Genomic DNA, 26230 nt, shown 5'->3' on the forward strand with positions numbered 1-26230 from the left:
GTAACATGAGGGAAACAGGGGGCATGAGCAGGGGTGGATGGAACACGAGGGAGACACAGGGCATGAGCGGGGGGTAGGGGGCAACAGGAGACACATGGGGCATGAGCAGGGGGGTAGGGGGTAGCACGAGGGAAACACGGGCCATAAGCGGGGGGTGGGGGAAACACGAGGGAAAAACGGGGCATGAGCAGGGGGTGGGGGGAACACGAGGGACACACGGGGCATGAGCAGGGGAAGGGCGGCCACAGGAGACACACGGGGCATGAGCGGGGGGTTGGGGGAACATGAGGGAGACATGGGACATGAGGGGGGGTGGGGGTACAGGAGGGAGACACGGGGCATGAGCGTGGGTTGGGGGGGTACAGGAGGGAGACATGGGGCATGAGCGGGGGGTAACAGGAGGGAGACACGGGGCATGAGCGGGGGTGGGGTGGAACAGGGGAGACATGGGGCATGAGCGGGGGTTGGGGGAACAGAGGAAACACAGGGCATGAGCGGGGGGTGGGGAGTAACACAAGGGAGACACGGGGCATGAGCGGTGGGTGGGAGACACAAGGGAGACACGGTGCATGAGTGGGGGGTGGGGGGCAACAGGAGACACATGGGGCATGAGCGGGGGGTGGGGGGAACACGAGGGAGACACGGGGCATGAGCGGGGGGTGGGGGGCAACAGGAGACACACGGGGCATGAGCGGAGGGTGGGGGGCAACAGGAGACATGGGGCATGAGCGGGGGGGTGGGTACAGGAGGGAGACACAGGGCATGAGCCGGGGTGGGGGGTACAGGAGGGCGACATGGGGCATGAGCGGGGGGTGGGGGGAACACAAGGGAGACACGGGGCATGAGCGGGGGGTGGGGGGTAACACGAGGGAGACACGGGGCATGAGCGGGAGTGGGGTGGAACAATGGAGACATGGGGCATGAGCGGGGGGTGTGGGGTACAGGAGGGAGACACGGGCATGAGTGGGGGGTGGGGGGAACAAGAGAGAGACAAGGGGCATGAGCGGGGGGCAACAGGAGACACACGGGGCATGAGCGGGTGGTGGGGGTACACGAGGAAGACACGGAGCATAAGCGGGGGTGGTGGGCAATAGGAGACACACACGGCATGCGCAGGGGGTACTCTAGGAAGACACGGGGCATGAGCGGGGGGTGGGGGTAACACGAGGGAAACGCGGGGCATGAGTGGGGGTGGGTGGAAAACGAGGGAGACACAGGGCATGAGCGGGGGGTGGGGGTAACATGAGGGAAAAACAGGGCATGAGCAGGGGGTGGGGGGAACACGAGGGATGCACGGGGCTTGAGCAGGAGGTGTGCGGCCACAGGAGACACACGGGGCATGAGCGGGGGTTGGGGGGAACACAAGGGAGACACGGGGCATGAGCGGGGGGTGGGGAGCAACAGGAGACACACGGGGCATGAGCAGGGGGTGGGGGGCAACAGGAGACACACGGGGCATGAGCGGGGGGTGGGAGTACAGGAGGGAGACACGGGGCATGAGCGTGGGTTGGGGGGGTACAGAAGGGAGATATGGGGCATGAGAGGGGGTAACAGGAGGGAGACACGGGGCATGAGCGGGGGTGGGGTGGAACAGGGGAGACACGGGGCATGAGCGGGGGTGGGGTGGAACAGGGGAGACACGGGGCATGAGCGGGGGTTGGGGGAACAGAGGAAACACAGGGCATGAGCGGGGGGTGGGGAGTAACACAAGGGAGACACGGGGCATGAGCGGTGGGTGGGAGACACGAGGGAGACACGGTGCATGAGCGGGGGGTGGGGGGCAACAGGAGACACATGGGGCATGAGCGGTGGGTGGGGGAAACACGAGGGAGACACGGGGCATGAGCGGGGGGTGGGGGGCAACAGGAGACACACGGGGCATGAGCAGGGGTTGGGGGGTACAGGAGAGCGACATGGGGCATGAGCCGGGGTGGGGGGTACAGGAGGGCGACATGGGGCATGAGCGGGGGGTGGGGGGAAACCAAGGGAGACATGGGGCATGAGCGGGGGTGGGGGGAACACGAGGGAGACACGGGGCATGAGCGGGGGGTGGGGGGTAACACGAGGGAGGCACAGGGTATGAGCGGGGGTGGGGTGGAACAATGGAGACACGGGGTATGAACAGGGGTTGGGGGAACAGAGGAAACACAGGGCATGAGTAGGGGGTGGGGGGTAACACAAGGGAGACATGGGGCATGAGCGGGGGGTGGGGGGAACAGGGCAGATACTGGACATGAGCGCGGGGTACAGGAGGGAGATACGGGCATGAGCGGGGGCTGGGGGGTACAGGAGGGAGACACGGGGCATGAGTGGGGGTGGTGGGAACAAGAGAGAGACACGGGGCATGAGCGGGGGGCAACAGGAGACACACGGGGCATGAGCGGGTGGTGGGGGTACACGAGGAAGACACGGAGCATAAGCGGGTGTGGTGGGCAATAGGAGACACACGGGGCATGCGCAGGGGGTGGGGGGTACTCTAGGAAGACACGGGGCATGAGCGGGGGGTGGGGGTAACACGAGGGAAACACGGGGCATGAGTGGGGGTGGGTGGAAAACGAGGGAGATACAGGGCATGAGCGGGGGGTGGGGGGCATCAGGAGACATGGGGCATGAGGGTATGAGTGGGGGTGGGGTGAACAGGGCAGATACTTGGCATGAGCGGGTGGTGAGGGGTACAGGAGGGAGACACAGACATGAGCGGGGGGTGGGGGGTACAGGAGGGAGACACGGGGCATGAGCGGAGGGTGGGGGGAACAAGAGAGAGACACGGGGCATGAGCGGGGGGTGGGGGGCAACAGGAGACACACGGGGCATGAGCGGGGGGGTGGGGGTACACATGGAAGACACGGGGCATAAGCGGGGGTGGGGGGCAACAGGAGACACACGGGGCATGAGCAGGGGGTGGTGGGCAATAGGAGACACACGGGGCATTCGTGGGGGGTGGGGGATACACGAGGAAGACACGGGGCATGAGTGGGGGGTGGGGGTAACACGAGGGAAACACGGGGCATGAGCAGGGGTGGATGGAACACGAGGGAGACACGGGGCATGAGCGGGGGGTAGGGGGCAACAGGAGACACATGGGGCATGAGCAGGGGGGTAGGGGGTAGCACGAGGGAAACACGGGCCATAAGCGGGGGGTGGGGGTAACACGAGGGAAAAACGGGGCATGAGCACGGGGTGGGGGGAACACGAGGGACACACAGGGCATGAGCAGGGGAAGGGCGGCCACAGGAGACACACGGGGCATGAGCGGGGGTTGGGGGAACATGAGGGAGACACGGGGCATGAGGGGGGGTGGGGGTACAGGAGGGAGACACGGGGCATGAGCGGGGGGTGGGGGGGTACAGGAGGGAGACATGGGCATGAGCGGGGGGTGGGGGGAACACGAGGGAGACACGGGGCATGAGCGGTGGGTGGGGGGAACACGAGGGAGACACGGGCATGAGCGGGGGGTGGGGGGTAACACGAGGGAGACACGGGGCATGAGCGGGGGTGGGGTGGAACAGGGGAGACACAGGGCATGAGCGGGGGTTGGGGGAACAGAGGAAACACAGGGCATGAGTGGGGGGTGGGGGGTAACACAAGGGAGACACGGGGCATGAGCGGGGGTGGAGGGCAACAGGAGACACACGGGGCATGAGCAGGGGGTGGGGGGCAACAGGAGACACACGGGGCATGAGCAGGGGGTGGGGGGTAACACGAGGGAGACACGGGGCATGAGCAGGGGGTGGGGGTACAGGAGGGAGACATGGGGCATGAGCGTGGGTTGGGGGGTACAGGAGGGAGACATGGGGCATGAGCGGGTGTAACAGGAGGGAGACACGGGGCATGAGCGGGGTTGGGGTGGAACAGGGGAGACATGGGGCATGAGCGGGAGTTGGGGGAACAGAGGAAACACAGGGCATGAGCGGGGGGTGGGGAGTAACACAAGGGAGACACGGGGCATGAGCGGTGGGTGGGAGACACAAGGGAGACACGGTGCATGAGCGGGGGGTGGGGGGCAACAGGAGACACATGGGGCATGAGCGAGGGGTGGGGGGAACACGAGGGAGACACGGGGCATGAGCGGGGGGTGGGGGGCAACAGGAGACACACGGGGCATGAGCGGGGGGTGGGGGGAAACAGGAGACATGGGGCATGAGCCGGGGTGGGGGGTACAGGAGGGCGACATGGGGCATGAGCGGGGGGTGGGGGGAACACGAGGGAGATATGGGGCATGAGCAGGGGTGCGGGGAACACGAGGGCGACACGGGGCATGAGCGGGGGGTGGGGGGTAACATGAGGGAGACACGGGGCATGAGCGGGGGTGGGGTGGAACAATGGAGACACAGGGCATGAGCGGGGGTTGGGGGGAACAGAGGAAACACAGGGCATGAGTAGGGGGTGGGGGGAACAGGGCAGATACTGGACATGAGCGTGGGGTACAGGAGGGAGATACGGGCATGAGCGAGGTTGGGGGGTAAGGAGGGAGACACGGGCATGAATGGGGGGTGGGGGGAACAAGAGAGAGACACGGGGCATGAGCGGGGGCAACAGGAGACACACGGGGCATGAGCGGGTGGTGGGGGTACACGAGGAAGACACGGAGCATAAGCGGGGGTGGTGGGCAATAGGAGACACACACGGCATGCGCAGGGGGTGGGGGGTACTCTAGGAAGACACGGGGCATGAGCGGGGGGTGGGGGTAACACGAGGGAAACACGGGGCATGAGTGGGGGTGGGTGGAAAACGAGGGAGACACAGGGCATGAGCGGGGGGTGGGGGCAACAGGAGACACATGGGGCATGAGCGAGGTGTGGGGGGTAGCACGAGGGAAACACGGGGCATAAGCGGGGGGTGGGGGTAACACGAGGGGAAAACGGGGCATGAGCAGGGGGTGGGGGGAACACGAGGGATGCACGGGGCTTGAGCAGGGGGTGTGCTGCCACAGGAGACACATGGGGCATGAGCAGGGGGTGGGGGGCAACAGGAGACACACGGGGCATGAGCGGGGGGTGGGAGTACAGGAGGGAGACACGGGGCATGGGCGTGGGTTGGCGGGGTACAGGAGGGAGATATGGGGCATGAGCGGGGGTAACAGGAGGGAGACACGGGGCATGAGCGGGGGTGGGGTGGAACAGGGGAGACACGGGGCATGAGCGGGGGTGGGGTGGAACAGGGGAGACACGGGGCATGAGCGGGGGTTGGGGGAACAGAGGAAACACAGGGCATGAGCGGGGGGTGGGGAGTAACACAAGGGAGACACGGGCATGAGCGGTGGGTGGGAGACACGAGGGAGACACGGTGCATGAGCGGGGGGTGGGGGGCAACAGGAGACACATGGGGCATGAGCGGTGGGTGGGGGAAAGACGAGGGAGACACGGGGCGTGAGCGGGGGGTGGGGGGCAACAGGAGACACACGGGGCATGAGCGTGGGGGGTACAGGAGGGCGACATGGGGCATGAGCGGGGGGTGGGGGGAACACAAGGGAGACATGGGGCATGAGCGGGGGTGGGGGGAACACGAGGGAGACACGGGGCATGAGCGGGGGGTGGGGGGGTAACACGAGGGAGACACGGGGTATGAGCGGGGGTGGGGTGGAACAATGGAGACACGGGGCATGAGCAGGGGTTGGGGGAACAGAGGAAACACAGGGCATGAGTAGGGGGTGGGGGGTAACACAAGGGAGACACGGGGCATGAGCGGGGGGTGGGGGAACAGGGCAGATACTGGACATGAGCGCGGGGTACAGGAGGGAGATACGGGCATGAGCGGGGGGTGGGGGGTACAGGAGGGAGACACGGGGCATGAGTGGTGGTGGGGGGAACAAGAGAGAGACACGGGGCATGAGCGGGGAGCAACAGGAGACACACGGGGCATGAGCGGGTGGTGGGGGTACACGAGGAAGACACGGAGCATAAGTGGGTGTGGTGGGCAATAGGAGACACACGGGGCATGCGCAGGGGGTGGGGGGTACTCTAGGAAGACACGGGGCATGAGCGGGGGTAACACGAGGGAAACACGGGGCATGAGTGGGGGTGGGTGGAAAACGAGGGAGACACAGGGCATGAGCGGGGGGTGGGGGCAACAGGAGACACATGGGGCATGACCGAGGGGTGGGGGGTAGCACGAGGGAAACACGGGCATAAGCGGGGGGTGGGGGTAACATGAGGTAAAAACGGGGCATGAGCAGGGGGTGGGGGGAACACGAGGGATGCACGGGGCTTGAGCAGGGGGTGTGCGGCCACAGGAGACACACGGGGCATGAGCGGGGGGCGGGGGGAACACGAGGGAGACACGGGGCATGAGCGGGGGGTGGGGAGCAACAGGATACACACGGGGCATGAGCAGGGGGTGGGGGGCAACAGGAGACACACGGGGCATGAGCGGGGGGTGGGAGTACAGGAGGGAGACACGGGGCATGAGCGTGGGTTGGGGGGTACAGGAGGGAGATATGGGGCATGAGCGGGGGTAACAGGAGGGAGACACGGGGCATGAGCGGGGGTGGGGTGGAACAGGGGAGACACAGGGCATGAACGGGGGTGGGGTGGAACAGGGGAGACACGGGGCATGAGCGGGGGTTGGGGGAACAGAGGAAACACAGGGCATGAGAGGGGGGTGGGGAGTAACACAAGGGAGACACGGGGCATGAGCGGTGGGTGGGAGACACGAGGGAGACACGGTGCATGAGCGGTGGGTGCGGGGCAACAGGAGACACATGGGGCATGAGCGGTGGGTGGGGGAAACACGAGGGAGACACGAGGCATGAGCGGGGGGTGGGGGGCAAAAGGAGACACACGGGGCATGAGCGGGGGGTGGGGGTCAACAGGAGACACGGGGCATGAGCGGGGGGGTGGGTACAGGAGGGAGACACGGGGCATGAGCCGGGGTGGGGGGTACAGGAGGGCGACATGGAGCATGAGCGGGGGGTGGGGGGAACACAAGGGAGACATGGGGCATGAGCGGGGGTGGTGGGAACACGAGGGAGACACGGGGTATGAGCGGGGGTGGGGTGGAACAATGGAGACACGGGGGATGAGCAGGGTTTGGGGGAACAGAGGAAACACAGGGCATGAGTAGGGGGTGGGGGGTAACACAAGGGAGACACGGGGCATGAGCGGGGGGTGAGGGGAACAGGGCAGATACTGGACATGAGCGGGGGGTACAGGAGGGAGACACGGGCATGAGCGGCGGGTGGGGGGTACAGGAAGGAGACACGGGGCATGAGCAGGGGGTGGGGGGAACAAGAGAGAGACACGGGGCATGAGCAGGGGGCAACAGGAGACACACGGGGCATGAGCGGGTGGTGGGGGATACACAAGGAAGACACGGGGGTGGGGGGCAACAGGAGACACACAGGGCATGAGCAGGGGGTGGTGGGCAATAGGAGACACACAGGGCATGCGCTGGGGGTGGGGGGTACACTAGGAAGACACAGGGCATGAGCGGGGGGTGGGGGTAACACGAGGGAAAAACGGGGCATGAGCGGGGGGTAGGTGGAACAGGAGGGAGACACGGGGCATGAGCGGGGGGTGGGGGGCAACAGGAGACACATGGGGCATGAGCGGGGAGTGGGGGGTAGCACGAGGGAAACACGGGGCATAAGGGGGGGTGGGGGTAACACGAGGGAAAAACGGGGCATGAGCAGGGGGTGGGGGGAACAAGAGGGACGCACGGGGCATGAGCAGGGGGTGGGCGGCCACAGGAGACACATGGGGCATGAGCAGGGGTTGGGGGGGAACACGAGGGAGACACGGGGCATAAGCGGGGGGTGGGGGCAACAGGAGACACACGGGGCATGAGCAGGGGGTGGGGGGCAACAGGAGACACACGGGGCATGAACGGGGGTGGGGGGAACACGAGGGAGACACAGGGCATGAGCGGGGGGTGGGGGTACAGGAGGGAGACACGGGGCATGAGCGTGGGTTGGGGGTACAGGAGGGAGACATGGGGCATGAGCGGGGGGTAACAGAGGGAGACACGGGGCATGAGCAGGGGAGGGGTGGAACAGGGGAGACACGGGGCATGAGCGGGGGTTGGGGGAACAGAGGAAACACAGGGCATGAGCGGGGGTTGGGGAGTAACACAAGGGAGACACGGTGCATGAGCGGTGGGTGGGAGACACGAGGAGACACGGTGCATGAGCGGGGGGTGGGGGGCAACAGGAGACACATGGGGCATGAGCGGGGGGTGGGGGGAACACGAGGGAGACACGGGGCATGAGCGGGGGGTGGGGGGCAACAGGAGACACACGGGGCATGAGCGGGGGGTGGGGGGCAACAGGAGACACGGGGCATGAGTGGGGGGGTGGGTACAGGAGGGAGACACGGGGCATGAGCCAGGGTGGGGGGTACAGGAGGGCGACATGGGGCATGAGCGGGGGGTGGGGGGAACAAGAGAGAGACACGGGGCATGAGCGGGGGGGTAACACAAGGGAAACACAGGGCATGAGCAGGGGTGGGGGAAACACGAGGGAGACACGGGGAATGAGCGAGGGGTATGGGGGAACAGGGGAGACTCAGGGCATGAGCGGGGTTGGGGGGAACGGGAGGGAGACAAGAGGCATGAGCGGGGGGTGGGGGGAACAGGGGAGACACGGGGCATGAGCGGGGGGTGGGGGGAACAGGGGAGACATGGGGCATGAGCGGGGGTGGGGGCAACAGGAGACACACAGGGTATCGGGGCATAAGCGGGAGGTGGGGGGGTACACAAGGAAGACATGGGGCATGAGCGGGGATGGGGAGAACACGAGGGAGACACAGGGCATGAGCGGGGGGTGGGGGGGACACGAGGGAGACACGGGGCATGAGCGGGGGGTGGCGGAACCACTAGGGAGACACAGGGCATGAGCGGGGGTGGGGGGCAACAGGATAAACTGGGCATGAGTGGGGGGTGGGGGGAACAGGGCAGACACTGGGCATGAGCGGGGGCTGGTGGGCAACAGGAGACACACGGGACATGAGCGGGGGGTGGGGGGGTACATGAGGAAGACATGGGGCATGAGCAGGGATGGGGAGAACACAAGGGAGACACAGGGCACGAGCGGGGGGTGGGGGGAACACGAGGGAGACACGGGGCATGAGTGAGGGGTGGGGGGCAACAGGAGAAAATGGGCATGAGCGGGGGATGGGGGAACAGGGCAGATACTGGGCATGAGCGGGGGGTGGGGGTACAGGAGGGAGACACGGGGCATGAGCAGGGGGTGGGGGGAACAAGAGAGAGACACGGGGCATGAGCGGGGGGTGGCAAGCAACAGGAGGCACACAGGGCATGAGCGGGGGGGTGGGGGGTACCCAAGGAAGACACAGGGCATAAGCGGGGGTGGGGGGCAACAGGAGACACACGGGGCATGAGGCGGGGGTTAGGGGGCAACAGGAGACACACGGGGCATGAGCGGGGGTGGGTGGTACACAAGGAAGAAACGGGGCACGAGCGGGGGCTGGGGGAACACGAGGGAGATACAGGGCATGAGCGGGAGGTGGGTGGAACATGAGGGAGACACAGGGCATGAGCGGGGGGTGTGGGGCAACAGGAGACACATGGGGCATGAGCGGGGTGGTGGGGGTAGCACGAGGGAAACACAGGGCATAAGTGGGGGGTAGGGGGGCAACACGAGGGAAACACGGGTCATGAGCGTGGGGTGGTGGGAAACACGAGGGAGACCCAGGGCATGAGCGGGGGTGGGGGGCAACAGGAGACACACGGGGCATGAGCAGGGGCTCGGGGGGTACACAAGGAAGACACGGGCATGAGCGGGGATGGGGACAAAACACGAGGGAGACACGGGGCATGAGTGGGGGTGGAGGGTAACACGAGGGAAGCAAGGGGCATGAGTGGGGGGTGGGGGAAACACGAGGCAGACACGGGGCATGAGCGGGGGTGGGGGGCAACAGGAGACATGGGGCATGAGCGGGGGGTGGGGGGAACAGGGCAGATTCTGGGCATGAGCGGGGGGTGGAGGGTACAGGAGGGAGACACCAGGCATCAGCGGGGGGTGGGGGGTACAGGAGGGAGACATGGGGCATGAGCGGGGGTGGGGGGAACAAGAGAGAGACACAGGGAATGAGCGGGGGTTCGGGGCAACAGGAGACTCACGTGGCAACTGCGGGGGTTTGGGGGTAAATGAGGAAGACATGGGGCATAAGCGGGGTGGGGGGCAACAGGAGACACACGGGGCATGAGCAGGGGGTGGGGGGCAACAGGAGACACACGGGGCATGAGCGGGGGGTGGGTGGTACACGAGGAAGACACAGGGCACGAGCAGGGGCTGGGGGGAACACGAGGGAGACACGGGGCAGGGGGTGGGTGGAACACGAGGGAGACAGGGGGCATGAGCGGGGGGTGGGGGGTAGCATGAGGGAAACACGGGGCATAAGTGGGGGGTGGGGGGTAACACGAGGGAAACACAGGGCATGAGCGGGGGGTGGGGGAAACACGAGGGAGACAGGGGGCATGAGCGGGGGTTGGGGGCAGCAGGAGACACACGGGGCATGAGTGGGGGGTGGGGGGTAGCATGAGGGAAACACAGGGCATGAGCGAGGGGTGGGGGGCAACAGGAGACACACGGGAAATGAGCGAGGGGTGGGGAGGAAAACAAGGGAGACACGGGGCATGAGCAGGGTGTGGGGGGCAACAGGAGACACACAGGGCATGAGCGGGGGGTGGGGGGTACACGAGGAAGACACGGGGCATGAGTGCGGATGGGGAGAACACGAGGGAGACACGGGGCATGAGTGGGGGTGGGGGGAACACGAGGGAGACACGGGGCATGAGTGGGGGGTGGAGGGTAACACGAGGGAAGCACGGGGCATGAGTGGGGGTGGGGGAAACACGAGGCAGATACGGGGCATGAGCGGGGGGTGGAGGCAACAGGAGACACGGGGCATGAGCGGGGGGTGGGGGGAACAGGGCAGATACTGGGCATGAGCGGCGGGTGGAGGGTACAGGAGGGAGACACGGGGCATCAGCAGGGGGTGGGGGGTACAGGGGAGACACGGGGCATGAGCGGGGGTGGGGGGAACAGGGGAGACATGGGGCATGAGCGGGGGGTGGGGGCAACAGGAGACACACAGGGTATCGGGGCATAAGCGGGAGGTGGGGGTTACACAAGGAAGACATGGGGCATGAGCGGGGATGGGGAGAACACGAGGGAGACACAGGGCATGAGCGGGGGTGGGGGGGACACGAGAGAGACACGGGGCATGAGCGGGGTGTGGGGGTAACACGCGGGAAACACGGGGCATGAGCGGGCGGTGGCGGAACCACTAGGGAGACACGGGGCATGAGCGGGGGGTGGGGGGCAACAGGATAAACTGGGCATGAGCGGGGGGTGGGGGGAACAGGGCAGACACTGGGCATGAGCGGGGGCTGGGGGGCAACAGGAGACACACGGGACATGAGCGGGGGGTGGGGGGGTACACGAGGAAGACATGGGGCATGAGCAGGGATGGGGAGAACACAAGGGAGACACAGGGCACGAGCGGGGGGTGGGGGGAACACGAGGGAGACACGGGGCATGAGTGAGGGGTGGGGGGCAACAGGAGAAAATGGGCATGAGCGGGGGATGGGGGAACAGGGCAGATACTGGGCATGAGCGGGGGGTGGGGGTACAGGAGGGAGACACGAGGCATGAGCAGGGTCTGGGGGGGTACAGGAGGGAGACACGGGGCATGAGCGGGGGGTGGGGGGAACAAGAGAGAGACACGGGGCATGAGCGGGGGGCAACAGAAGAAACACGGGGCATGAGCGGGTGGTGGGGGGTACACGAGGAAGACACGGGCATAAGCGGGGGTGGAGGCAACAGGAGACACACGGGGCATGAGCAGGTGGTGGTGGGCAATAGGAGACACACGGGGCATGCTTGGGGGGTGGGGGGTACACTAGGAAGACAAGGGGCATGAGCGGGAGGTGGGTGGAACATGAGGGAGGCACAGGGCATGAGCGGGGGGTGTGGGGCAACAGGAGACACATGGGGCATGAGCGGGGTGGTGGGGGGTAGCACGAGGGAAACACAGGGCATAAGTGGGGGGTAGGGGGCCAACACGAGGGAAACACGGGTCATGAGCGTGGGGTGGTGGGAAATACGAGGGAGACCCAGGGCATGAGCAGGGGTGGGGGGCAACAGGAGACACACGGGGCATGAGGCATGAGCAGGGGCTCGGGGGGTACACAAGGAAGACACGGGGCATGAGCGGGGATGGGGACAAAACACGAGGGACACACGGGGCATGAGTGGGGGTGGAGGGTAACACGAGGGAAGCAAGGGGCATGAGTGGGGGGTGGGGGAAACACGAGGCAGACACGGGGCATGAGCGGGGGTGGGGGGCAACAGGAGACATGGGGCATGAGCGGGGGGTGGGGGGAACAGGGCAGATACTGGGCATGAGCGGGGGTGGGGGGTACAGGAGTGAGACACGAGGCATGAGCGGGGGCTGCGGGGGTACAGGAGGGAGACACGGGGCATGAGCGGGGGGTGGGGGGAACAAGAGAGAGACACGGGGCATGAGCGGGGGGCAACAGGAGACACACGGGGCATGAGCGGGTGGTGGGGGGTTCACGAGGAAGACACGGGCATAAGCGGGGGTGGAGCCAACAGGAGACACACGGGGCATGAGCAGGTGGTGGTGGGCAATAGGAGACACACGGGGCATGCTTGGGGGGTGGGGGGTACACTAGGAAGACATGGGGCACGAGCGGGGGTGGGGGTAACACGAGGGAAACACTGGGCATGAGCGCGGGGTGGGTGGAACACGAGGGAGACACGGGCATGAGCAGGGGGTGGGGGGCAACAGGAGACACATGGGGCATGAGCGGGGGGTGGGGGGTAGCACGAGGGAAACACGGGGCATAAGCGGGGGGGTGGGGTAACACGAGGGAAAAACGGGGCATGAGCGGGGGGTGGGGGGAACACGAGGAACGCACGGGGCATGAGCAGGGGGTGGGCGGCCACAGGAGACACACGGGGCATGAGCAGAGGGGTGGGGGGAACACGAGGGAGACACGGGGCATGAGCGGGGGTGGGGGGCAACAGGAGACACATGGGGCATGAGCGGGGTGGTTGGGGGTAGCACGAGGGAAACATGGCGGGGGTGGGGTGGAACAATGGAGACACGGGGCATGAGCGGGGGTTGGGAAGAACAGAGGAAACACAGGGCATGAGTAGGGGGTGGGGGGTAACACAAGGGAGACACGGGCATGAGCCGGGGTGGGGGGAACAGGGCAGATACTGGACATGAGCGGGGTGTACAGGAGGGAGACACGGGCATGAGCGGGGGGTGGGGGGTACGGGAGGGAGACACAGGGCATGAGCGGGGGGTGGTGGGAACAAGAGAGAGACACGGGGCATGAGCGGGGGGTGGGGGGAACAGGAGGGAGACACGGGGCATGAGCAGGGGATGGGGGTAACACGAGGATAACACGGGGCATGAGTGGGTGGTGGGGGGAAACACGAGGGAGACAAGGGCATGACTGGTGGGTGGGGGGCAACAGGAGACACACGGGGTATGAGCAGGGAGTGGGGGGAACAGGGCAGATACTGGGCATGAGCGGGGGGTGGGGGGTACAGGAGGAAGACACGGGGCATGAGCAGGGGTTAGGGGGAACAGGAGGGAGACACGGGGCATGAGCGGGGGGTGGGGGGTAACACAAGGGAAACACGGGACGTGAGCGGGGGTGGGGGGAAACACGAGGGAGACACGGGGCATGAGCGGGGGTGGGGGGCAACAGGAGACACACGGGGCATGGGCGGGGGCTGGGGGGGTGGGGGAACAGGCAGATACTGGGCATGAGCGGGGGTAGGGGGTACAGGAGTTAGACACGGGGCATGAGCATGAGGTGGGGGGAACACAGAGAGACACATGGGGCATGAGCGGGGGGTGGGGGGTAGCATGAGGGAAACACGGGGCATAAGCAGGGGGTGGGGGTAACATGAGGGAAAAACGGGGCATGAGCGGGGGCTGGGGGGGAACACGAGGGACGCACGGGGCATGAGCAGGGGGTGGGCGGCCACAGGAGACACACGGGGCATGAGCAGGGGGTGGGGGGGAACACGAGGGAGACACGGGGCATGAGCGGGGATGGGGGGCAACAGGAAACACACAGGGCATGGGCAGGGGCGGGGTGGAACAATGGAGACATGGGGCATGAGCGGATGTTGGGAAGAACAGAGGAAACACAGGGCATGAGTAGGGGGTGGGGGGTAACACAAGGGAGACATGGGGCATGAAGAGGGGTGGGGGGAACAGGGCAGATACTGGACATGAGCGGGGTGTATGGGAGGGAGACACGGCATGAGCGGGGGTGGGGGGTACGGGAGGGAGACACTGGGCATGAGCGGGGGTGGTGGGAACAAGAGAGAGACACGGGGCATGAGCGGGGGGTAGGGGGAACAGGAGGGAGACACGGGGCATGAGCGGGGGTGGGGGGTAACACGAGGGAAACACGGGGCATGAGCAGGGGTGGGGGAAACACGAGGGAGACACAGGGCATGAGCGGGGGTGTGGGGGAACAGGGGAGACTCGGGGCATGAGCGGGGGTGGGGGGAACGGGAGGGAGACACGAGGCATGAGCGGGGGGTGGGGGGAACAGGGGAGACACGGGGCATGAGCGGGGGGTGGGGGGAACAGGGGAGACATGGGGCATGCGCGGGGGGTGGGGGGCAACAGGAGTCACACGGGGCATGCGCAGGGGGTGGGGGGTACTCTAGGAAGACACGGGGCATGAGCGGGGGTGGGGGTAACACGAGGGAAACATGGGGCATGAGTGGGGGTGGGTGGAAAACGAGGGAGACACAGGGCATGAGCGGGGGGTGGGGGGCATCAGGAGACATGGGGCATGAGGGTATGAGTGGGGGTGGGGTGAACAGGGCAGATACTTGGCATGAGCGGGGGGTGAGGGGTACAGGAGGGAGACACAGGCATGAGCGGGGGGTGGGGGGTACAGGAGGGAGACACGGGGCATGAGCGGGGGGTGGGGGGAACAAGAGAGAGACACGGGGCATGAGCGGGGGGTGGGGGGCAACAGGAGACACACGGGGCATGAGCGGGGGGTTGGGGGTACACATGGAAGACACGGGGCATAAGTGGGGGTGGGGGGCAACAGGAGACACACGGGGCATGAGCAGGGGGTGGTGGGCAATAGGAGACACACGGGGCATTCGCGGGGGTGGGGGTAACACGAGGGAAACACGGGGCATGAGCAGGGGTGGATGGAACACGAGGGAGACACGGGGCATGAGCAGGGGTAGGGGGCAACAGGAGACACATGGGGCATGAGCAGGGGGGTAGGGGGTAGCACGAGGGAAACACGGGCCATAAGCGGGGGGTGGGGGTAACACGAGGGAAAAACGGGGCATGAGCAGGGGGTGGGGGGAACACGAGGGACACACGGGGCATGAGCAGGGGAAGGGCAGCCACAGGAGACACACGGGGCATGAGCGGGGGGTGGGGGGAACATGTTGGAGACACGGGGCATGAGGGGGGGTGGGGGTACAGGAGGGAGACACGGGGCATGAGCGGGGGGTGGGGGGGTACAGGAGGGAGACATGGGGCATGAGCGGGGGGTGGGGGGAACACGAGGGAGACACGGGGCATGAGCGGTGGGTGGGGGGAACACGAGGGAGACACGGGCATGAGCGAGGGGTGGGGGGTAACACGAGGGAGACACGGGGCATGAGCGGGGGTGGGGTGGAACAGGGGAGACACAGGGCATGAGCAGAGGGTTGGGGAGAACAGAGGAAACACAGGGCATGAGTGGGGGGTGGGGGGTAACACAAGGGAGACACGGGGCATGAGCGGGGGTGGAGGGCAACAGGAGACACACAGGGCATGAGCAGAGGGTGGGGGGCAACAGGAGACACACGGGGCATGAGCAGGGGGTGGGGGGTAACACGAGGGAGACACGGGGCATGAGCGGGGGGTGGGGGTACAGGAGGGAGACATGGGGCATGAGCGTGGGTTGGGGGTACAGGAGGGAGACATGGGGCATGAGCGGGGAGTAACAGGAGGGAGACACGGGGCATGAGCGGGGGTGGGGTGGAACAGGGGAGACATGGGGCATGAGCGGGGGTTGGGGGAACAGAGGAAACACAGGGCATGAGCGGGGGGTGGGGAGTAACACAAGGGAGACACGGGGCATGAGCGGGGGGTGGGGGGCAACAGGAGACATATGGGGCATGAGCGGGGGGTGGGGGGAACACGAGGGAGACACGGGGCATGAGCGGGGGGTGGGGGGCAACAGGAGACACACGGGGCATGAGCGGGGGGTGGGGGGCAACAGGAGACATGGGACATGAGTGGGGGGTGGGTACAGGAGGGAGACACAGGGCATGAGCCGGGGTGGGGGGTACAGGAGGGAGACATGGGGCATGAGCGGGGGGTGGGGGGAACACGAGGGAGATATGGGGCATGAGCAGGGGTGCGGGGAACACGAGGGAGACACGGGGCATGAGCGGGGGGTGGGGGGTAACACGAGGGAGACACGGGGCATGAGCGGGGGTGGGTGGAACAATGGAGACACGGGGCATGAGCGGGGGTTGGTGGGAACAGAGGAAACACAGGGCATGAGTAGGGGGTGGGGGGAACAGGGCAGATACTGGACATGAGCGTGGGGTACAGGAGGGAGATACGGGCATGAGCGGGGGGTGGGGGGTACAGGAGGGAGACACGGGCATGAGTGGGGGGTGGGGGGAACAAGAGAGAGACACGGGGCATGAGCGGGGGCAACAGGAGACACACGGGGCATGAGCGGGTGGTGGGGGTACACGAGGAAGACACGGAGCATAAGCGGGGGTGGTGGGCAATAGGAGACACGCACGGCATGCGCAGGGGGTGGGGGTACTCTAGGAAGACACGGGGCATGAGCGGGGGTGGGGGTAACACGAGGGAAAAACGGGGCATGAGCAGGGGTGGGGGGAACACGAGGGATGCACGGGGCTTGAGCAGGGGGTGTGCGGCCACAGGAGACACACGGGGCATGAGCGGGTGGTGGGGGGAACACGAGGGAGACACGGGGCATGAGCGGGGGGTGGGGAGCAACAGGAGACACACGGGGCATGAGCAGGGGGTGGGGGCAACAGGAGACACACGGGGCATGAGCGGGGGGTGGGAGTACAGGAGGGAGAAACGGGGCATGGGCGTGGGTTGGGTGGGTACAGGAGGGAGATATGGGGCATGAGCGGGGGTAACAGGAGGGAGACACGGGGCATGAGCGGGGGTGGGGTGGAACAGAGGAGACACGGGGCATGAGCGGGGGTTGGGGGAACAGAGGAAACACAGGGCATGAGCGGGGGTGGGGAGTAATACAAGGGAGACACGGGGCATGAGCGGTGGGTGGGAGACACGAGGGAGACACGGTGCATGAGCGGGGGGTGGGGGGCAACAGGAGACACATGGGGCATGAGCGGTGGGTGGGGGAAACACGAGGGAGACACGGGGCATGAGCGGGGATTGGGGGGCAACAAGAGACACACGGGGCATGAGCGGGGGGTGGGGGGTACAGGAGGGCGACATGGGGCATGAGCCGGGGTGGGGGGGTACAGGAGGGCGACATGGGGCATGAGCGGGGGGTGGGGGGAACACAAGGGAGACATGGGGCATGAGCGGGGGTGGGGGGGAACACGAGGGAGACACGGGGCATGAGCGGGTGGTGGGGGTAACACGGGGTATGAGCGGGGGTGGGGTGGGAACAATGGAGACACGGGGCATGAGCAGGGGTTGGGGGGAACAGAGGAAACACAGGGCATGAGTAGGGGGTGGGGGTAACACAAGGGAGACACGGGCATGAGCGGGGGGTGGGGGGGAACAGGGCAGATACTGGACATGCGCGCGGGGTACAGGAGGGAGATACGGGCATGAGTGGGGGTGGGGGGTTACAGGAGGGAGACACAGGGCATTGAGTGGGGGTGAGGGGAACAAGAGAGAGACACGGGGCATGAGCGGGGGGCAACAGGAGACACACGGGGCATGAGCGGGTGGTGGGGGTACACGAGGAAGACACGGAGCATAAGCAGGGGTGGTGGGCAATAGGAGACACACTGGGCATGCGCAGGGGGTGGGGGGTACTCTAGGAAGACACAGGGCATGAGCGGGGGCGGGGGTAACACGAGGGAAACACGGGGCATGAGTGGGGGTGGGTGGAAAACGAGGGAGACACAGGGCATGAGCGGGGGGTGGGGGGCAACAGGAGACACATGGGGCATGAGCGAGGGGTGGGGGATAGCACGAGGGAAACACGGGGCATAAGCGGGGGGTGGGGGTAACATGAGGGAAAAACGGGGCATGAGCAGGGGGTGGGGGGGAACACGAGGGATGCACGGGGCTTGAGCAGGGGGTGTGCGGCCACAGGAGACACACGGGGCATGAGTGGGGGGCGGGGGGAACACGAGGGAGACACGGGGCATGAGCGGGGGGTGGGGAGCAACAGGAGACACACGGGGCATGAGAAGGGGGTGGGGGGCAACAGGAGACACACGGGGCATGAGCGGGGGGTGGGAGTACAGGAGGGAGACACGGGGCATGAGCGTGGGTTGGGGGGTACAGGAGGGAGATATGGGGCATGAGCGGGGGTAACAGGAGGGAGACACGGGGCATGAGCGGGGGTGGGGTGGAACAGGGGAGACACAGGGCATGAGCGGGGGTGGGGTGGAACAGGGGAGACACGGGGCATGAGCGGGGGTTGGGGGAACAGAGGAAACACAGGGCATGAGCGGGACGTGGGGAGTAACACAAGGGAGACACGGGGCATGAGCGGTGGGTGGGAGACACGAGGGAGACACGGTGCATGAGCGGGGGTGAGGGGCAACAGGAGACACACAGGGCATGAGCGGGGGGTGGGGGGCAACAGGAGAAACGGGCATGAGCGGGGGGGTGGGTACAGGAGGGAGACACGGGGCATGAGCCGGGGTGGGGGGTACAGGAGGGCGACATGGGGCATGAGCGGGGGGTGGGGGGGACACAAGGGAGACATGGGGCATGAGCGGAGGTGGGGGAACACGAGGGAGACACAGGGCATGAGCGGGGGGTGGGGGGTAACACGAGGGAGACACGGGGTATGAGCGGGGGTGGGGTGGAACAATGGAGACGGGGCATGAGCAGGGTTTGGGGGGAACAGAGGAAACACAGGGCATGAGTAGGGGGTGGGGGTAACACAAGGGAGACACGGGGCATGAGCGGGGGGTGAGGGGAACAGGAAGGAGACACGGGGCATGAGCAGGGGGTGGGGGAACAAGAGAGAGACACGGGGCATGAGCAGGGGGCAACAGGAGACACACGGGGCATGAGCGGGTGGTGGGGGGTACACAAGGAAGACACGGGGCATAAGCGGGGGTGGGGGGCAACAGGAGACACACAGGGCATGAGCAGGGGGTGGTGGGCAATAGGAGACACACAGGGCATGCGCTGGGGGTGGGGGGTACACTAGGAAGACACAGGGCATGAGCGGGGGTGGGGGTAAAACAAGGGAAAAACGGGGCATGAGCGGGGGGTGGGTGGAACACGAGGGAGACACGGGGCATGAGCGGGGGGTGGGGGGCAACAGGAGACACATGGGGCATGAGCGGGGAGTGGGGGGTAGCACGAGGGAAACACGGGACATAAGGGGGGGTGGGGGTAACACGAGGGAAAAACGGGGCATGAGCAGGGGGTGGGGGGGAACAAGAGGGACGCACAGGGCATGAGCAGGGGGTGGGCGGCCACAGGAGACACATGGGGCATGAGCGGGGGGTGGGGGGGAACACGAGGGAGACACGGGGCATGAGCGGGGGGTGGGGGGCAACAGGAGACACACGGGGCATGAGCAGTGGGTGGGGGGCAACAGGAGACACACGGGGCTTGAACGGGGGGTGGGGGGAACACGAGGGAGAAACGGGGCATGAGTGGGGGGTGGGGGTACAGGAGGGAGACACGGGGCATGAGCGTGGGTTGGGGGGGTACAGGAGGGAGACATGGGGCATGAGCGGGGGGTAACAGAGGGAGACACGGGGCATGAGCGGGGGAGGGGTGGAACAGGGGAGACACGGGGGTTGGGGGAACAGAGGAAACACAGGGCATGAGCGGGGGGTGGGGAGTAACACAAGGGAGACACGGTGCATGAGCGGTGGGTGGGAGACACGAGGGAGACACGGTGCATGAGCGGGGGGTGGGGGGCAACAGGAGACACATGGGGCATGAGCGGGGGGTGGGGGGAAAACGAGGGAGACACGGGGCATGAGCGGGGGGTGGGGGGCAACAGGAGACACACGGGGCATGAGCGGGGGGTGGGGGGCAACAGGAGACACGGGGCATGAGCGGGGGGGTGGGTACAGGAGGGAGACACGGGGCATGAGCCAGGGTGGGGGGTACAGGAGGGCGACATGGGGCATGAGCGGGGGGTGGGGGGAACAAGAGAGAGACACGGGGCATGAGCGGGGGGGTAACACAAGGGAAACACAGGGCATGAGCAGGGGTGGGGGAAACACGAGGGAGACACGGGGCATGAGCGGGGGGTATGGGGGAACAGGGGAGACTCAGGGCATGAGCGGGGTTGGGGGGAACGGGAGGGAGACACGAGGCATGAGCGGGGGTGGGGGGAACAGGGGAGACACGGGGCATGAGCGGGGGGTGGGGGGAACAGGGGAGACATGGGGCATGAGCGGGGGGTGGGGGCAACAGGAGACACACAGGGTATCGGGGCATAAGCGGGAGGTGGGGGGTACACAAGGAAGACATGGGGCATGAGCGGGGATGGGGAGAACACGAGGGAGACACAGGGCATGAGCGGGGGGTGGGGGGGACACGAGGGAGACATGGGGCATGAGCGGGGTGTGGGGGGTAACACGAGGAAAACACGGGGCATGAGCGGGGGGTGGCGGAACCACTAGGGAGACACGGGGCATGAGCGGGGGGTGGGGGGCAACAGGATAAACTGGGCATGAGCGGGGGGTGGGGGGAACAGGGCATACACTGGGCATGAGCGGGGGCTGGGGGGCAACAGGAGACACACGGGACATGAGCGGGGGGTGGGGGGGTACACGAGGAAGACATGGGGCATGAGCAGGGATGGGGAGAACACAAGGGAGACACAGGGCACGAGCGGGGGGTGGGGGGAACACGAGGGAGACACGGGGCATGAGTGAGGGGTGGGGGGGCAACAGGAGAAAATGGGCATGAGCGGGGGATGGGGGAACAGGGCAGATACTGGGCATGAGCGGGGGGTGGGGTTACAGGAGGGAGACATGGGGCATGAGCAGGGGGTGGGGGGAACAAAAGAGAGACACGGGGTATGAGCGGGGGTGGCAGGCAACAGGAGACACACAGGGCATGAGCAGGGGGGTGGGGGGTACCCGAGGAAGACACAGGGCATAAGCGGGGGTGGGGGGCAACAGGAGACACACGGGGCATGAGGCGGGGGTTGGGGGGCAACAGGAGACACACGGGGCATGAGCGGGTATGGGGGGTACACAAGGAAGAAACAGGGCACGAGCGGGGGCTGGGGGAACACGAGGGAGACACAGGGCATGAGCGGGAGGTGGGTGGAACATGAGGGAGACACAGGGCATGAGCGGGGGATGTGGGGCAACAGGAGACACATGGGGCATGAGCGGGGTGGTGGGGGGTAGCACGAGGGAAACACAGGGCATAAGTGGGGGGTAGGGGGGCAACACGAGGGAAACACGGGTCATGAGCATGGGGTGGTGGGAAACACGAGGGAGACCCAGGGCATGAGCGGGGGTGGGGGGCAACAGGAGACACACGGGGCATGAGGCATGAGCAGGGGCTCGTGGGGTACACAAGGAAGACACAGGGCATGAGCGGGGATGGGGACAAAACACGAGGGAGAAACGGGGCATGAGGGGGCATGAGTGGGGGTGGGGGGAACACGAGGGGGACACGGGGCATGAGCGGGGGGTGGAGGGTAACACGAGGGAAGCAAGGGGCATGAGTGGGGGGTGGGGGAAACACGAGGCAGACACGGGGCATGAGCGGGAGGTGGGGGGCAACAGGAGACATGGGGCATGAGCGGGGGGTGGGGGGAACAGGGCAGATACTGGGCATGAGCGGGGGGTGGAGGGTACAGGAGGGAGACACCGGGCATCAGCGGTGGGTGGGGGGTACAGGAGGGAGACATGGGGCATGAGCGGGGGTGGGGGGAACAAGAGAGAGACACAGGGAATGAGCGGGGGTTCGGGGCAACAGGAGACTCACGTGGCAACTGCGGGGGTTTGGGGGTAAATGAGGAAGACATGGGGCATAAGCGGGGGTGGGGGGCAACAGGAGACACACGGGGCATGAGCAGGGGGTGGGGGGCAACAGGAGACACACGGGGCATGAGCGGGGGGTGGGTGGTACACGAGGAAGACACAGGGCACGAGCAGGGGCTGGGGGGAACACGAGGGAGACACGCGGCAGGGGGTGGGTGGAACACGAAGGAGACAGGGGGCATGAGCGGGGGGTGGGGGGTAGCATGAGGGAAACACGGGGCATAAGCGGGGGGTGGGGGGGTAACACGAGGGAAACACAGGGCATGAGCGGGGGGTGGGGGAACACGAGGGAGACAGGGGGCATGAGCGGGGGTTGGGGGCAACAGGAGACACATGGGGCATGAGTGGGGGGTGGGGGGTAGCATGAGGGAAACACAGGGCATGAGCGAGGGGTGGGGGGCAACAGGAGACACACGGGAAATGAGCGAGGGGTGGGGAGGAAAACAAGGGAGACACGGGGCATGAGCAGGGTGTGGGGGGCAACAGGAGACACACAGGGCATGAGCAGGGGGTGGGGGGTACACGAGGAAGACACGGGGCATGAGTGCGGATGGGGAGAACACGAGGGAGACACGGGGCATGAGTGGGGGTGGGGGAACACGAGGGAGACACGGGGCATGAGCGGGGGTGGGGGCAACAGGAGACACGGGGCATGAGCGGGGGGTGGGGGGAACAGGGCAGATACTGGGCATGAGCGGGGGATGGAGGGTACAGGAGGGAGACACGGGGCATCAGCAGGGGGTTGGGGGTACAGGACGGAGACATGGGGCATGAGCAGGGGTGGGGGGAACAAGAGAGAGACACAGGGAATGAGCGGGGTTTCGGGACAACAGGAGACTCACGTGGCAACTGCGGGGGTTTGGGGGTAAATGAGGAAGACATGGGGCATAAGCGGGGGTGGGGGGCAACAGGAGACACACGGGGCATGAGCAGGGGTGGGGGGCAACAGGAGACACACGGGGCATGAGCGGGGGGTGGGTGGTACACGAGGAAGACACAGGGCACGAGCAGGGGCTGGGGGGAACACGAGGGAGACACGGGGCATGAGCGAGGGTGGGGGGTAACACGAGGGAAACACGGGCCATGAGCGGGGGGTGGGTGGAACACGAGGGAGACACGGGGCATGAGCGGGGGTTGGGGGCAACAGGAGACACACGGGGCATGAGTGGGGGGTGGGGGGTAGCACGAGGGAAACACGGGGCATAAGCGGGGGGGTAACACGAGGGAAACACAGGGCATGAGCAGGGGTGGGGGGAACACGAGGGACACATGGGGCATGAGCGAGGGGTGGGGGCAACAGGAGACACAAGGGAAATGAGCGAGGGGTGGGGAGGAAAACGAGGGAGACACGGGGCATGAGCAGGGTGTGGGGGGCAACAGGAGACACACAGGGCATGAGCGGAGGTGGGGGGTACACGAGGAAGACACGGGGCATGAGTGCGGATGGGGAGAACACGAGGGAGACACGGGGCATGAGCGGGGTTTGGGGGGAACATGAGGGAGACACGGGGCATGTGTGGGGCGTGGAGGGTAACACGAGGGAAACACGAGGCATGAGCAGGGGGTGGGGGAAAAACGAGGGAGACACGGGGCATGAGCGGGGGCTGGGGGGCATCAGGAGACATGGGGCATGAGCGGGGGTGGGGGGAACAGGGCAGATACTGGGCATGAGCGGGGGGTGGGGCGTACAGGAGTGAGACACGAGGCATGAGCGGGGGCTGAGGGGGTACAGGAGGGAGACACGGGGCATGAGCGGGGGGGAACAAGAGAGAGACACGGGGCATGAGCGGGGGGCAACAGGAGACACACGGGGCATGAGCGGGTGGTGGGGGGTACACGAGGAAGACACGGGGCATAAGCGGGGGTGGGGGCAACAGGAGACACACGGGGCATGAGCAGGTGGTGGTGGGCAATAGGAGACACACGGGGCATGCGTGGGGGGTGGGGGGTACACTAGGAAGACACGGGGCATGAGCGGGGGTGGGGGTAACACGAGGGAAACACGGGGCATGAGCGGGGGGTGGGTTGAACACGAGGGAGACACGGGCATGAGCAGGGGGTGGGGGGCAACAGGAGACACATGGGGCATGAGCGGGGGGTGGGGGGTAGCACGAGGGAAACACGGGGCATAAACGGGGGGTGGGGGTAACACGAGGGAAAAACGGGGCATGAGCGGGGGGTGAGGGGGAACACGAGGGACGCACGGGGCATGAGCAGGGGGTGGGCGGCCACAGGAGACACACGGGGCATGAGCAGGGGGGTGGGGGGGAACACGAGGGAGACACGGGGCATGAGCGGGGGTGGGGGCAACAGGAGACACACGGGCATGGGCGGGGGTGGGGTGGAACAATGGAGACACGGGGCATGAGCGGGGGTTGGGAAGAACAGAGGAAACACAGGGCATGAGTAGGGGGTGGGGGGTAACACAAGGGAGACACGGGCATGAGCGGGGGTGGGGGGAACAGGGCAGATACTGGACATGAGCGGGGTGTACAGGAGGGAGACACGGGCATGAGCGGGGGGTGGGGGGTATGGGAGGGAGACACGGGGCATGAGCGGGGGGTGGTGGGAACAAGAGAGAGACACGGGGCATGAGCAGGGGGTGGGGGGAACAGGAGGGAGACACGGGGCATGAGCGGGGGATGGGGGGTAACACGAGGATAACACGGGGCATGAGCGGGTGGTGGGGGAAACACGAGGGAGACACGGGGCATGACTGGTGGGTGGGGGGCAACAGGAGACACAGGGGGCATGAGCAGGGAGTGGGGGGAACAGGGCAGATACTGGGCATGAGCGGGGGTGGGGGGTACAGGAGGAAGACACGGGGCATGAGCAGGGGTTAGGGGGAACAGGAGGGAGACACAGGGCATGAGCGGGGGGTGGGGGGCAACAGGAGGGAGACACGGGGCATGAGCGGGGGTGGGGGGCAACAGGAGACACACGGGGCATGGGCGGGGGCTGGGGGGGTGGGGGAACAGGCAGATACTGGGCATGAGCGGGGTTAGTGGGTACAGGAGTTAGACACGGGGCATGAGCATGAGGTGGGGGGAACAAGGAGAGACACATGGGGCATGAGCGGGGGTGGAGGGTAGCATGAGGGAAACACGGGGCATAAGCGGGGGGTGGGGGTAACACGAGGGAAAAACGGGGCATGAGCTGGGGCTGGGGGGGGAACACGAGGGACGCACGGGGCATGAGCAGGGGGTGGGCGGCCACAGGAGACACACGGGGCATGAGCAGGGGGTGGGGGGAACACGAGGGAGACACGGGGCATGCGCGGGGGTGGGGGGCAACAGGAGACACATGGGGCATGGGCAGGGGTGGGGTGGAACAATGGAGACACGGGGCATGAGCGGGGGTTGGGAAGAACAGAGGAAACACAGGGCATGAGTAGGGGGTGGGGGGTAACACAAGGGAGACACGGGGCATGAGCAGGGGTGGGGGGAACAGGGCAGATACTGGACATGAGCGGGGTGTACAGGAGGGAGACACGGGCATGAGCGGGGGGTGGGGGGTACGGGAGGGAGACACGGGGCATGAGCGGGGGGTGGTGGGAACAAGAGAGAGACACGGGGCATGAGCGGGGGGTGGGGGGAACAGGAGGGAGACACGGGGCATGAGCGGGGGGTGGGGGGTAACACGAGGGAAACACGGGGCATGAGCAGGGGTGGGGGAAACACGAGGGAGACACAGGGCATGAGCGGGGGTATGGGGGAACAGGGGAGACTCGGGGCATGAGCGGGGGTGGGGGGAATGGGAGGGAGACACGAGGCATGAGCGGGGGGTGGGGGGAACAGGGGAGACACGGGGCATGAGCGGGGGGTGGGGGGAACAGGGGAGACATGGGGCATGTGCGGGGGGCAACAGGAGACACACGGGGCATGAGCGGGAGGTGGGGGGTACACGAGGAACACATGGGGCATGAGCGGGGATGGGGAGAGCACGAGGGAGACACAGGGCATGAGCGGGGGGTGGTGGGAACACGAGGGAGACACGGGGCATGAGCGGGGTGTG

This window comes from Ambystoma mexicanum, chromosome 8, assembly GCF_040938575.1.
Source record: "Ambystoma mexicanum isolate Mex_15411 chromosome 8, UKY_AmexF1_1, whole genome shotgun sequence".
Taxonomy (NCBI): domain Eukaryota; kingdom Metazoa; phylum Chordata; class Amphibia; order Caudata; family Ambystomatidae; genus Ambystoma; species Ambystoma mexicanum.